This window comes from Bubalus kerabau, chromosome 11, assembly GCF_029407905.1.
Source record: "Bubalus kerabau isolate K-KA32 ecotype Philippines breed swamp buffalo chromosome 11, PCC_UOA_SB_1v2, whole genome shotgun sequence".
NCBI classification, from domain to species: Eukaryota; Metazoa; Chordata; class Mammalia; order Artiodactyla; family Bovidae; genus Bubalus; species Bubalus kerabau.
In genome coordinates this window covers 58,375,931-58,390,477 of record NC_073634.1, presented here as the reverse complement: position 1 = coordinate 58,390,477, position 14,547 = coordinate 58,375,931, and the positions used below count along the sequence as shown (strand labels likewise).

The following is a 14,547-nucleotide window of genomic DNA, read 5'->3' as shown; positions in this document are numbered from 1 at the left end:
CCTAAAATACCTTTTTAGAGGAAGAAGTTGAAATGAGCATCTGCATTTTTCACTAAGATGAACCTAGAAAAAGAATCAATTAAGGATTGCATTCAGGGGTTAATAAGAGTGACACCAATGACAATGGCTTCAAAAGATTAGATGTTTAGATGTATTTCATGTAACAGGTGGACATGGAGGGGATGAATTGGGAAATTGGGATGGACGTATGTGCACTGCCATATTTGAAACAGCTAATGGGAACCTGCTGTACAAGGAGCTCAGCTCAGTGCTCTGTGGTGACCTAGATGGATAGGGTTGGTGGGTGGGTGAAAGGTCCAAGAATGAGGAGTTACGTATAACTGATTCATTTCATTGTAGAAATACATACAAATTTGTAAAGCAACCGTGTGTGTGTGTGTGTGTGTGTGTGTGTGTGTACTCAGTTGTGTCCAACTCTTTTGCAATCCCATGGACTGTAGTCCACCAGGCTCATCTGTCCATGGGATTTCTTAGGTAAGAATATTGGAGTGAGTTGCCATTTCCTTTTCCAGGGGATCTTCCCAACCCAGGGAGCAAACCCAAATCTCTTGCATCTCCTGCATTGGCAGGTGGATTCTTTACCACTGAGCCACCAGGGAAACCCAAAGCAACTATGCCCCAATTAAAACAAACAAACAGAAAAAAGCAGTCCAGTGACAGACATGCTGTTGATGACTTTGTGATGTTGGTGTCCCTAGGCTTCTCTCCTCTCTCAGCTTGTCTTTTGTGCTGACTTCTGTACTCTGGGGGTCTCAGAGACCTTGCTTTAGTCCTCTCAATCACATTACACATAGGAAAAACCAGAAGGGACTTTCCAGCTGAGTACCTGACCTTCACAGTTTCTGCACAGCACTCTCTAATGTTTTTGTAGCACATTCAGTTCAGTTCAGTTCAGTCACTCAGTCAGGTCTAACTCTTTGTGATCCCATGGACTGCAGCATGCCAGGCTTCCCTGTCCATCACCAGCTCCAAAAGCTTGCTCAAACTCATGTCCACCAAGTTGGTGATGCCATCCAACCATCTCATCCTCGGTCGTCCCTTCTCCTCCTGCCTTCTATCTTTCCAGGCATCAGGGTCTTTTCCAAGAAGTCAGTTCTTTGCATCAGGTGGCCAAAGCATTGGAGTTTTAGCTTCAGCATCAGTCTTGCCAATGAATATTCAGGACTCATTTCCTTTAGGATGGACTGGTTTGATCTCCTTGCAGTTCAAGGGACTCTTAAGAGTCTTCCCCAATACCACAGTTCAAAAGCATCAATTCCTCGGTGCTCAGTTTTCTTTACAGTCCAACTCTCACATCCATATATGACTACTGGAAAAACCATGGCTTTGACTAGATGGACCTTTGTTGGCAAAGTAATGTCTCTGCTTTTGAATATGCTGTCTAGATTGGTCATAGTTTTCCTTCCAAGGAGCAAAAATCTTTTTAATTTCATGGCTGCAGTCACCATCTGCAATGATTTTGGAGCCCAAAAAAATTAAGTCTGACACTGTTTCCATTGTTTCCCCATCTATTTGCCATGAAGTGATGGGACCAGATGCCATGATCTTAGTTTTTTGAATGTTGAGTTTTAAGCCAGCTTTTTCACTCTCCTCTTTCAATTTCATCAAGAGGCTCTTTAGTTCCTCTTCACTTTCTGCCATAAGGGTGGTATCATCTGCATATCTAAGGTTCTTGATATCTCTCCCGGCAATCTTGAGTCCAGCTTGTGCTTCCTCCAGCCTAGCGTTTCTCATGATGTACTCTGCGTATAAGTTAAATAAGCAGGGTGACAATATACAGCCTTGAGGTACTCCTTTCCCTATTTGGAACCAGTCTGTTGTTCCATGTCCAGGTCTAACTGTTGCTTCTTGACCTGCATACAGATTTCTCAGGAGGCAGATCAGGTGGTCTGGTATTTCCATCTCTTGAATAATTTTCCACAGTTTGTTGTGATCCACACAGTCAAAGGCTTTGGCATAGTCAGTAAAGCAGAAGTAGATGTTTTTCTGGAACTCTCTTGCTTTTTCAGTGATCCAGCGGATGTTGGCAATTTGATGCCTTTATAAATCCAGTTTGAACATCTGGAAGTTCATAATTCAGGTACTGTTGAAGCCTGGCTTGGAGAATTTTGAGCATTACTTTGCTAGCATGTGAGATGAATGCAATTGTGCAGTAGTTTGAACATTCTTTGGTATTGCCCTTCTTTGAGATTGTAGCACATTGGACATTCCTTTTTATAAAGAAATCTGAAAACAAAGAGGTGTAGTTTTTTAGTGGAGTATATCGCTGCAAGTGAAGAAGAGCTTGAGAATGGATATTGGTTAGGCAACTGGTAGCCTCTGCCACAAGGCATGTGGCAATTATAAAGATGTGTCCAAAAAAAGTAACCAAAATTTGGTAAGTCTGGTTTAATTACTATGTTTAAGATTCATGGTAAAGTGCATTATATATAGCTTGTATTAATTATTGTGTCAAATGCTTAAGAATCGGATATTTTTGAGAATAGTTTCACTAATTAACTAATAATGTACCAATTTTCTTTCCATATATCTATTTCTAAGTTAGAATGCAATAGTCTGGAATTGCTTAAAATAGAGGAAACAACTTATAGGGACACCAACAAAAGGGAGATTTTTAAATTCTCCCATCTGCAATCAATATTTATTGAAACCCTTTTCATTGCCAGGGCACTAGGATGGACACAGCAGGGGCCACTGGTAACAAGACAAACACAGACCTTACCTTTAAACACCACCTGATTTAGTCACTTCATGCACAGTTCTTGTCTTAACACCTTAAAACTATTCACTGGACCTAGCCAGTATTTCTGGATGAAAAATGTATTTCATTTATAATGTAAAACCAGTGAATTGGATACATTATTTACTCAATAAATCATAAGTATCTAACATATATTCAGAGAGGGATGTGGGCCTACAATGTGTTTATTTAAACAGGATGTCTGCCCTTTTCATTCCCACTTTTAAAAGCTGATCATTGGTTGCAGAGACCACTAAGTCTCTCTGATACAGAAATCAGAGACTGCAAAGAACAGCTGAGAGAAAACCTGGAAACTTAAGCTTGACAGTGATTGTAACAGAGGACCAAACAAGGAAGTCCAGGAGCCCACATTTGAAATATGGTAATGATTTAAGTGTGTGAAGAAAATTCTTGAGCAGAAGAGTAAAACACTTCAAATTATATGCATCAATCATAAGAAACTGTCATGTTCAATAAGCAAAGTGGAGAAAAGTGGCTCAGACAAAACCCTCCATCCATAGTGACAGCATTTGTTTTAACCATTTCATTCAGCCTTTAAGGCGTCTTTAAAGACAGCCCAGGAACACATATTTTATTCAAGGCACTGTGTTTTTTATGTGCTACCACTTGCTTGTCGGCATGTATATTGTCATTCTCAGAAGAACAAAGGTCAAATGATGTCGCTTAATACTTTTTTCATGATAATAAGTTTATTGGTTTCTAAAATCATTTGAATCATCAAAGGAATACATACCCTTTGTATTATAAAATATAAAGTTAACCAGGGCAGAAAAACCTCATGTTATATTATTTTTATCATCCAACAGAAATGCCTTCAACATATGATGTAAATCTTTGCAATATTTTTCCATTTGAAGGTTTTAATGTTCTTTTTCTAGTTTCTACGTAGTTGGAATCTTGTATGTTCAGTGTTCAGTGTATTCATCTCTTTCTCTTGTTGTTTACTTTATGAGAGTTTAGCTTTCCACTTTAAATCAGCAAGCAGTAGATGTCTCAACGACTTGTTTATTAAATTATATCAGTTTATTTCTTTGAGTAACTGGTATATGCCAAGTACCCTGTGCGGAGAAGGCAATGGCAACCCACTCCAGTACTCTTGCCTGGAAAATCCCATGGGCGGAGGAGCCTGGTAGGCTGCAGTCCATGGGGTCGCGAAGAGTAGGACAAGACTGAGCGACTTCACTTTAACTTTTCACTTTCATGCATTGGAGAAGGAAATGGCAACCTACTCCAGTGTTCTTGCCTGGAGAATCCCAGGGATGGGAGCCTGGTGGGCTGCCGTCTATGGGGTTGCACAGAGTCAGACACGACTGAAGTGACTTAGCAGCAAGTACCCTGCAAGGTCCTGCAGATGAAGAGTCAAATAAGTCATAAGCTCAGCCCTCTCAGAATTTAAAAAATTCCTTTATTCAGAGATGTTTAGTTGAGTTCCTGTTATGCTCCCATATAGTGCTGGACACCACAAATCCAGTGGTCAATGCAGTCTATCAGGGCAAACTCACGAGTGATCCAGTGATGCCTCTGTTGTGTAATAGATATCAGAACAGAGCTGCACATAGGTTGCTAGGGAAGCAGGAAAATGGGGCTACTAAATTAAACTTAGGCATTCTGAGTAAAATGGTTTAGGGACAGGTGATGCTTGGGCTGAGTTTCAAAGGAGTTGTTAGGTAAAAAAGTAGGAAAGGATATTCTAGGCAAAGGGAAGTCCATTGCACAGAAAGGGAATAAAAATCAAACATCATCAGAATGGTGAAAGCCTTCTGCATCCATCCAGTCTAATGCCTTCTCCTCCCAGGTGGGAACAGAGATGCAGAGAGGTTAATGTACTGAAATTCACATAACGAGCAAAAGCCCGAATGGGAACTGGAGCCATGCCTCTAAGCTTCACCCTGTCAGAGCATGTGCTGTTGCCAGAGATAAAAGCTAAATTAAGCCTTCCTGCTCCATTTCATATGCAACACTAAATGAGAGCAATGATCAAGAACACTTCTAAATAATACAACTATTTCGAGACCCTTTGACTCACCTGTATTAATTAGACTGAGGGCTGACCTAAGAGTCTATTACATTGAACTGAAAACCAACTCTATTATTTTGACCAATAAAAGAGATTTTCTTCCAACAGTGTTTTTCTTAAATTCACATAGCAGAATATATATCTCAATGAAATCAAGATAAATAGCTGGTATAATCCAATATTAAATACACCAAAACTTCAATTGGGCAGAACCCCGCAGCCCTCCATTATAATTTAATTTTGCTTTTCCTTTCAGAGAGGAAATTGAGGAGTGTTATCAGACAACAAGCTGCTAACATGCTAGACTCTGTGTTCCGAACCCCCTCGATGGGCTCCCCACTATGTTAAGAATTCTTTGTTACTTTTAGTAAGAAGAATACCCTTTGGGAGCATAGAGTTGAAGTGAATCAATCATGATTTATTTCAGAAAGTCACTTCTAGGGTCAGCACACCATGAGCCCAGATGTCTATTGTTTGGCAGAAAAACCAGGAAGAATATTTACATCAGTGGCCCTCATGCATGGAAGATACCTTCACAGGCAGATGTACTCTGCTTTGCTGACCCGAAGGGAAGGGGGACCTAGGTCTCCTGCATTGCAGGAAGATTCTTTACTGTCTGAGCCCCCAGGTAAGCCCACTCATTTAACTATAAATAGCCCAACCCAGGGATCAAACCCAGGTCTCCCAATGCTGCAGGTGGATTCTTGACCAGCTGAGCCAGCAGGAAAGCCTGAGAATACTGGAGTGGGTAGCTTATCCCTTCTCCAGCGGATCTGCCCAACCCAGGAATCGAACCAGGGTCTCCTGCATTGCAGGTGGATTCTTTACCAGCCTAGCTACCAGAGAAGCCCTATAAAAACAGTCAAACAATCTGAACCCTATTCCTTAGGAATTCTGAAGTGTCCATTTTCTAAATGTGTAAAATATACTTTCACATTGGTAGTATTGGAGAGCCCTTGGTGGCTCAGATGGTAAAGAATCTGCAATGCAGGGTTTGATCCCTGGGTTGGAAAGGTCCCCTGGAGGAGGGCATGGCTACCCACTCCAGTACTCTTGCCTAGAGAATCCCCATGGACAGAGGAGCCTGGCAGGCTACAGTTCATGGGGTCAGCTCAAAGGGTCTGACAGGGCTGAGTTACTAACACTTTCACTTTCATTGGTTATATTATTCAGGGCTTAAAATACTCTCTTGTATTTTAAATCCTACCTGAGCAGAGGTTGGGCTTCCCTGGTGGCTGAGGTTAAAGCGTCTGCCTCCAATGCGGGAGACCAGAGTTCGATCCCTGGGTCAGGAAGATCCCCTGGAGAAGGAAATGGTAACCCACTCCAGTATTCTTGCCTAGAGAATCCCCTGGACGGAAAGCCTGGTAGGCTACAGTCCGCGGGGTCGCAAAGAGTCGGACATGACTGAGCAACTTCACTTCACTTCTTCAAGCAGAGGTCACTTTCAGATTTCTGGGATGATATTTGGAATGTTAAATTGCAGTCATTCTGATCTTGGGTGGCCTTGGCCTGCAGTGGCTCGGGGTGGGGCCTGTGTTCCTAGCCAGAGACTGAGGCCGGGTCAAGGCGATGAAAACACCAGGTCCTAACCACTAGACCAGTGGTCAGTGACAAGGGCCCTGGCCCTTCGGCTTTGCAGAAAAGAATTTCCACAAAGATGGAAAGTAATGAAACAAAATATTTATTAAGAGCAAAAAAGAGTACAGTATGTGCGGATAGATACATGGGTGCACGGAGTAAGAGAGTTGCTGAGTTGCACCCTTGTGGCAGTTTAAATTACTTTTATGGGGCATTTTTTCCAGTTTCCTTTGACCATTTTGATTTACCTGATTCAGAGTTCATATTTTGTATGTCTCAGAATCCTTACATGTGTGAACACGAATCTCTTAGCCAAGAAGGGTTTTACTGAAAAGATGTCTAGGTAGGGAACATCCCTTGACAAAATTCTCCTTTGGACTCCAAGGAGCCTTTTCTGTGAATGTGTGTCATCGGGGAGGTCTCCTGAATTCAAGAAAAGAAATGTAGTCTGGGTAGGGCTCACTCACCTCCCTTAATTGTCCTGCTATTCTCATCTCGGAGTTCCGGTCCATAAGGAATGAATCTCCAATCACTTTACCTTGTGGTGGGAGTTGGGGATATCTGCCTCCTGCCTCAATTCATGGAAAGATTTATCATCAGTTCCAATGGAGAATCTGAATCCTGAATGAGAGTTTTCTTTTTTCACTGCAGCCCTTCACTAATGGTGTTTGGAAGGATTTCTCTTTTATACAGCTGGGTCACTTTTCATCCTAGTTAAGTTTTGATAGATTGAGGATCCGATTTGGTCTAGGTTTTACTTTCCTAGTTTTTCTGAAACTGGAGTTTTGGAGATCTTGTTTTCTAAGGTTTTTAAAAGCAATACCCTATAATTAAAAGAGCTCAAATAAATACTAACAGAACAGACATTTCTATTAAGCAGTGTCTCCCTAGTAAGGCAGTGGCCTCAAAAATATAACAAATTTAGGATTTGCCTTGTTATAGAACAAATAAGTCATAGATCGGTTTCAAGTGTAGACAAGTTTATTTCAACCAAAATAAGTTAATACCATTAGAATTTATCAGGTGTTTGGTATGTGCTGAGTGCTGGGGGAAGGGAGGGGTATAGGGTCAGGCTCTGCCCAGGTGGTCTGTATATGCAGCATCTAGGAGGTGAGTCCACAAAGGCTGTTCCATGACGTGGTATGAATGTCCCAAAGGACGGAAAATGAGAGGAGGTAAGAGGGTTTAGAAGGACTTCATGACAGAAGCAGAATTTGCTACAGACTTGAGGAGGCACTTTGATAAGGTTGTCCAAAATTTGTGTGTTTGTGCTTAGTCACTCAGTCGTGTCTGACTCTTTGCGACCCCATGGACTGTAGCCCGTCGGGCTCCTCTGTTCATGGAATTTTCCAGGCAAGAATACTGGAGTGAGTAGCCATTTCCTCTTCCAGGAGATCTTCCTGACCCAGGAATCAAACCTGCATCTCCTGCATTGCAGGTTGGTTTTTTTACTGCTGAACCACCCGGGAAACCCGATCCCTACCAACTTGTTTATAAATACGAACTATTGAATTTGGAGATTTTTATCTGAATAAGAAGGTATCATGAAAACTTTAAAGTGCAGATGCATTTGAAGGAAACAATACACACAATTAAAGAATCTTTGCTTTGCATGTGAAGTCACTGTAGGATACCATTTATGCTTCATAGTGTAAGCTGCAAGTATATTATGCCCCTGCAAGGCTTTGTTTAGATTTGATAAGGGAATACTAGGGGTGGGTTAATTGCCTCTATAATTGTGTAAACTTCTTTTATATTTGAAAATACTTCAAATGAAATAGGAAAGCTACAGACTGATTGCTTTATGTGTAAAATGTTTATATTTGCATGAGTTATATGAAAGACTGTTTTAACTTTCAAACTGATATTTATTCAGATTTCAGAATAGAGTTTATTTATAAAGAATGAAGAGACCCCTTAACTTCTAAAATACCTGATAATGCTAAAAAAATAAGACTTCCAGATGCTGAATTTTCAAGTTTTCCCACTTATTATGTGATTATTCTAAAATTAAGAGCCAGATGTTTTTTTAATGCATTAACTATAAGTGTTGGATGGTTGATTTTTCTAAATTTTTACATAAATACTTTCAGAGGGTAGATTCTTAGGTGACTAAGAATGACTTATTTCAAGTGACTTAGTTATATGACTGAAAATGTAAGTTAAAAAGCAAATACATGCTTCATAATTACTGAGTAAAGGAGATTTTAATTTCAGCTAAAACTCCAAATGAACTTTTTGCTAACCCAATATAACTTGGTATCACATGTCAGTATTAGCATTATTAATTAAGATCAGTAAAGACTTTGTTTAAAAAAAATAGGATTTAGTGGTTGTATCAAGGAAACTGTAGCAACGTCAGGAGAAGGCATCCTGTGTGAGAAAAAATGAATTGCATTCATTGTGAACAAAAAAAACACACCTGCAAATATTTGTCCCTTTCTGTAAATTTCATATTGAATCTCAGGAGAATTCAATAGAGTGGTAAATGTAATTTGTCATTCTTTACAATTATGGTCTAAATAAATGAAGTCTAAAGGGAGTTTGCCTATTTGATTTTCAAATTTGCATCACTTAAAATCCAATCAGGCCAACTGTTCAGATTTTTATTAGATATGAAAGACATGAATGGGTTCAAGCCCGCAGTGTGTATTGAAAAAATATATCTGATTTTACAGCAGGACTTTGCTAAGGGGTCCATTCAGTCTGTGGTTTAACACCGTCCCTGTAAAGATTGCTTACTGACTGCTTGAATTGCTACCATATTATACCCTTCGATTCTCAGTAACCAGTGTTTTATAGGCCAGCAGATTGCCTTTGATTTTTGAGAATTTGCAGTAACATATTGAGCTTAACAGATTTATGCAGGAATGTAAAATAAAAATAGTGTAGCAGGCGCTTGGGAGTTTAGAACACAGAGGAGATTAGGTTTACAGATGGCTGGTACAGATAATGGCATTGAGTAATTTAGCCATGTAAGGTGATCTGTTGTTGACAGAATACATTAACATTTACCTGACATATACAGGTGTTTGGGTTGTGCATTGCCTGCGACTCAGAGCAAGTGGTATCATGTGGAGGTCTAAAGTTTGAAATCTCTAAACATGCCTGGGTTTAGGGATTAATTTTAGGGAGATATTTTGAGACCTTGCCAGAATACACTATATGATGTATTCAGCCCCTCTGCCTTTCAAATCCTCATTCTTTGTTTGCTACTATGTAAATACAAACCATCAGAAACATTTTAAGGGATTCTGATTTAATTAATGCGCTATTTTAGAAAGAGGCAGAAAACCATGGTTGCTACTATAATTTCACAAACAATGTAAAGTCTCCTATTTCCGGCAATAATATTAATAGTTCTTAAATGCATGTTAGAATCATCCATGGAGCTTATTTTAAAAAATACAGATGTTAGAACTCTATCCTCAGAAGCACTTAGATGAATGTAACATATAGCCAAGATTAACAATCACTGTCCAATAAATAAATTTACTTTCATAGGTAATGGGCTTCCCAGGTGGCACTAGTGGTAAAGTACCTGCTTGCCAATGCAGAAGGCCTTAGAGATGAGGGTTCGATCCCTGGGTTGGGAAGAGCCCCTGGAGGAGGGCACGGCAACCCACTCCAGTATTCTTGCCTGGAGAATCCCCATGGACAGAGGAACCTGGTGGCCTATAGTCCATAGCGTTACAAAGAGTCAGACACGCCTGAAGCGATTTGGCACACGCTCATAGGTAAAATCAGTACCCCAAAGCTTTCTAGGCTTCTGCCTCCAGCCTATCCTACACACAACTATCAGACAGTTTTCCAAAAACAGTCTTTAAATTAAACCTTGTACTTCCACAGAAGCCCCAGGATCCTCAACCTCAGGATCCTGATGCCAAATTTGCCTTTTTTTCCTGAGGTCCTACAGCCACGGGGTCACCTTTCCTGAACAATTTCATGTGCAGTTCTCAGCATGCCCCCAGTTAGGGCTACTCAGCTCCCAGACTAGGCTGTTCTTATCTTTAGGCCTTTTTTCATAGCTCTGCATGGTTTCTGGGATCCACTCGACTCATGTGGCATGCCATCCATCCATCCAGTTACAAGTTCCTTCTCCAGGTCTGCACACCAAGTCCTTGGTACCTTCTACCCAACTCTTCTATAAAAACAATTATTGTGTCTGTGGTCTCTATAGTGCCTAGCTTAGATTTCTCATTTCTTATTTTCTTATATTGTTAGCTGACTGCTTCAGATATGCCATGTCTTACATTTTTCCATTACCCACTATCTACCATCCACACCCTCTACAAGTCAAGCCAAGTCAAACCAAGCCAAACAAAGTAAAGCAGAATAAACAACCACCATCACCAGGATAGACAGATAGTAAATGCTCAATAAATATCTGTTGAACAATTATGGTCATTCAGTTCAGTCGCCCAGTCATGTCCGACTCTTTGCAACCCCATGAATTGCAGCACGCTAGGCCTCCCTGTCCATCTCCAACTCCCGGAGTTCACCCAAACTCATGTCTATCTAGTCGGTGATGCCATCCAGCCATCTCATCCTCTGTCGTCCCCTTCTCCTCCTGCCCCCAATCCCTCCCAGCATCAGAGTCTTTTCCAGCGAGTCAACTCTGCATGAGGTGGCCAAAGTATTGGAGTTTCAGCTTTAGCATCAGTCCTTCCAATGAACACCCAGGACTGATGTCCTTTAGAATGGACTGGTTGGATCTCCTTGCAGTCCAAGGAACTCTCAAAAGTCTTCTCCAACACCACAGTTCAAAAGCATCAATTCTTCAGTGCTTAGCTTTCTTCACAGTTCAACTCTCACATCCATACATGACGACTGGAAAAACCATAGCCTTGACTAGACAGATCTTTGTTGGCAAAATAATGTCTCTGCTTTTGAATATGCTATCTAGGTTGGTCATAACTTTCCTTCCAAGGAGTAAGCGTCTTTTAATTTCATGGCTGCAATCACCATTGTGGTCATAAAGGAGCTAAAAATTAGTGGTGAGGGTTGCACAACTTTATGAAAATACAAAAGACAAACAAACAAACACTGAATTGAACCCTTTAGAGAAGCCAATTTTATATAAATTTTCAATAAAACCTCACTTTCAAACTGAGATAAAACATTTTATGAAGGACATTTTTGTGTTGACTTTTTTTCCTAGCCAGAAACAAAAGATAATAAAGCACTCATACAGGAGCACAACTGAACACCACTCTGGGAGTGTCCTGAGACTGGTATTTTGTGTTACTTCTTATCATGTGATCCTTGAGAAACCATCCAGTAAAGTATGGCCCAGCGCCTGTTTTTCCAAATGAAACTGTATACATTATCTATGGATGCTTTCTCATTGCAAAGGCAGAGTTGAGTAGTAGTAACAGAGACTGTATGTTCCAGAAAGATTAAAGCATGTATCGTCTGGTTTTGTACAGAGATGGTATGCTGTCTCTGCTTTACAATTCGTGTTTAAAGCTGTGATGACTCATATCATTTGTATCCCTTACTCATGAAGAGCAGAAATCCTTGAAAAAGTCTTTCTGATGATGGTAAGATTTTTTGTGTGTGTGATGACCCAGGATGTAGCCCGGTGACATTCAAGTTCTAAAAAAACGAAGATGCTCATTTTCGTCAGAATTTCTGTTATGATAAGACAGCATTTGGCTTTTGGACATGTTGGGCCCTCCTGCTGACATTTCTTACCCACTTATGTCCTTCCTGTCCTTCAAAGCCCTTCTTCCGTGCCACCCTCCTCATGAGCTTATCCGCATCCTCGACCAAAAGGAGACTCTCACTTTTCACTCTTACACTCAGTGAGATCTCCCTGAAACTACTTCCATCACTGCACCCTCATTGAAAATAATTTGCATAATTTTCCCTCCAAGAATATGAACTGAACATTCTGCCTTTGCATAATTTCAGACGAGAGAGGCACAGAGATAAACATGGCATGGTTTGTGCCTGTTGTTCCCGACCCTGTTCTCGGGAAGCACCAGCCAGCTTTCTGTGACTTCTCTTGTACTGGGTTTTCGGCACTGTTTACTTCATTCTGTGTCAACAAGGAAAGCCCACACAGAGGATGCTGCCCAAACTTCCCCTTTATACCAATATTTGGTGGCTATTCCACCTGCTTGCAGTATGAACTTGGCCTCAGATTCCTCATCTATAAAATTAGAAAGTAATTAGCCTCTAATTTAAATAAATAAATTTAAATTAAAAAAAATGAAAAAAAAAAGAAAATAATAGAAATAAATTATTTGGTTGCTGTGCTGAACAGGTTGTTTGGCATGAATGGAATGGTCAAAGCATGGTGCCTAGTATTGTTTCAACTTTTTGGTACTAGTTCAATGCTTCTTCATAAATTTTTGAGTCAGGTAGTTAAAATGAGGTCCAGTATCATATGTTCCATACCCCCTCTCATGCTTGCAGAATCTTATGAAGTTGTAGAGTATGTACCAACTTATAATTGAACCAGAAAAGGGACATGACTTACCTCAGTCCCATGATTAAAAAGAGATGAATTCAGCTATTGCACTCTGGATTACTGATCACAAATCTACTCTTTTCTCAATTCTCTCCTGGACATCCTTCTCTTTCATTCCTATATGTCACAGATATAGCTGTCAGAGAAAGGTCTTCTTATTTGTAAAGCCATCGACCTCACCTAATCATAACAGAATGTCCTGCTACACAGATTATCTAATCTCGTCAAAGAGCATAATTAAACTCAGTAAACTTTATCTTCATGTGTTATTTCACTGCCCGGTTCAAGAGGTAATAGAAATGGAGCAACAACAGAAAAGAAAAAAGCCTCTGGGATCAAATCCATTGTGCATACTTGTCTCATAAATTCTGGGTGTAAGTGTCTGAGAGTAAAGGTCTGCAATGCATATGCAGAGATGTGAAGAATAAGCAAGGATTGAAACAGTCTTCTTTTGATTTGAACCTGTGGGTTTACTCCATTCCCTATCTTTGTTATTTATGTAATAAAAAGTGAATGGTTTTATATATTTAACCTGAAATATACTGTTCATGTTTCAGAATTGGCATATCCACCTTAGAAGAAAAAGCCCTTCTCTTCAAATACAAATAAAAATGTTGTATTTTTTTTCTGTGAATGCTGCCTCAAACCTGTATTAGTCATAATTTCTTGGAAATCATTTCATTCCAATGTAGAAGTTGTCTTTAATCTTAGAGTCTCACTTTAAAGTACTCATTTTCATGTGTATATTAGAGAAGTTTCACTGTGGCAGGTTTTGCAAGGTAGGGATTGTGTGTTTAGATCTCATCAGCATGATATATCCACCCCTTCCTGATTTTTCTTCTTTCTCTCTATTGTGATTCAAGATGTCTTTTTGCTGAATGTAATCATTTAAAACATAAACTTTAAAAAATTTCCTTAAAAATAAAGTTTCATATGATAAACTTCAGTCCAAATAAAGTCAGAGCAACCAAGGAGAGTTTTGTGCTTTGCTTTTGTAGTGTTCTAGAAAAGATCTATGGTTGCTCAGTGGTAAAGAATCTTCCTGCCAATGCAGGAAGTACAGGTTTGATCCCTGGATCAGGAAGATCCCCTGGAGAAGGGCATGGCAACCGACTCCAGTATTCTTGTCTGAAAAACTCATGGACAGAGGAGCCTGGTGGGCTGCAGTCCATGGGGTCAAAAAGAGTTGGACATGACTTAGCAATTAAAACAACAACAATCACAAACTTCATTTTAGGACTTCCCTGACAGCTCAGTGGGTAAAGAATCTGCCTGCAATGCAGGAGTCACACAAGATGTGGGTTCAATTCCTGAGTAGGGAAGATCCCCTGTAGTAGGATAATGGTAACCCACTCCAGTATTCTTGCCTGAAAAATCCTGTGAACAGAGGAGCCTAGTGGGCTACAGTCCATAGGGTTGCAAAGAGTCAGACATGACTGAGCAACTACTCACGTAGGAAAGATCTGGAAAGAAAGGGAGGAGGTGACCTTTTATCTAGTCCAGCATTCTTTGTGATAACCATATCCTGATTCCACTAGTCAAATGGTAGAGAAGGCTGCAATAATAGGAACAGTTGAAATGCACTTGATTCTGGCCCTTACTTGCTCAATCAGGGTTTAAACTCAATGCAGTTTGCCTGCAGACATTTCTGTAGGTCCCAGGGACCATCTCACAAGCTCACATGCAAGG

General features: G+C 40.3%; 1 protein-coding gene and 1 long non-coding RNA gene across 6 annotated transcripts in view; one reads left to right on the top strand and one right to left on the bottom strand.

Moving 5' to 3' along the window:
* The window catches only part of LOC129623203 (catenin alpha-2), a 674,017-nt gene that overhangs the window by 550,521 nt on the left and 108,949 nt on the right, over positions 1 to 14,547 (top strand). The gene's annotated exons all lie outside the window — the stretch shown is intronic.
* LOC129623205 (uncharacterized) lies at positions 3,509 to 7,012 on the bottom strand. The gene is made up of 3 exons (XR_008700393.1): positions 6,848 to 7,012; positions 6,007 to 6,100; positions 3,509 to 4,127 (listed from the first exon to the last, which is right to left on the bottom strand). It is a non-coding gene; the product is annotated as an uncharacterized LOC129623205 (long non-coding RNA).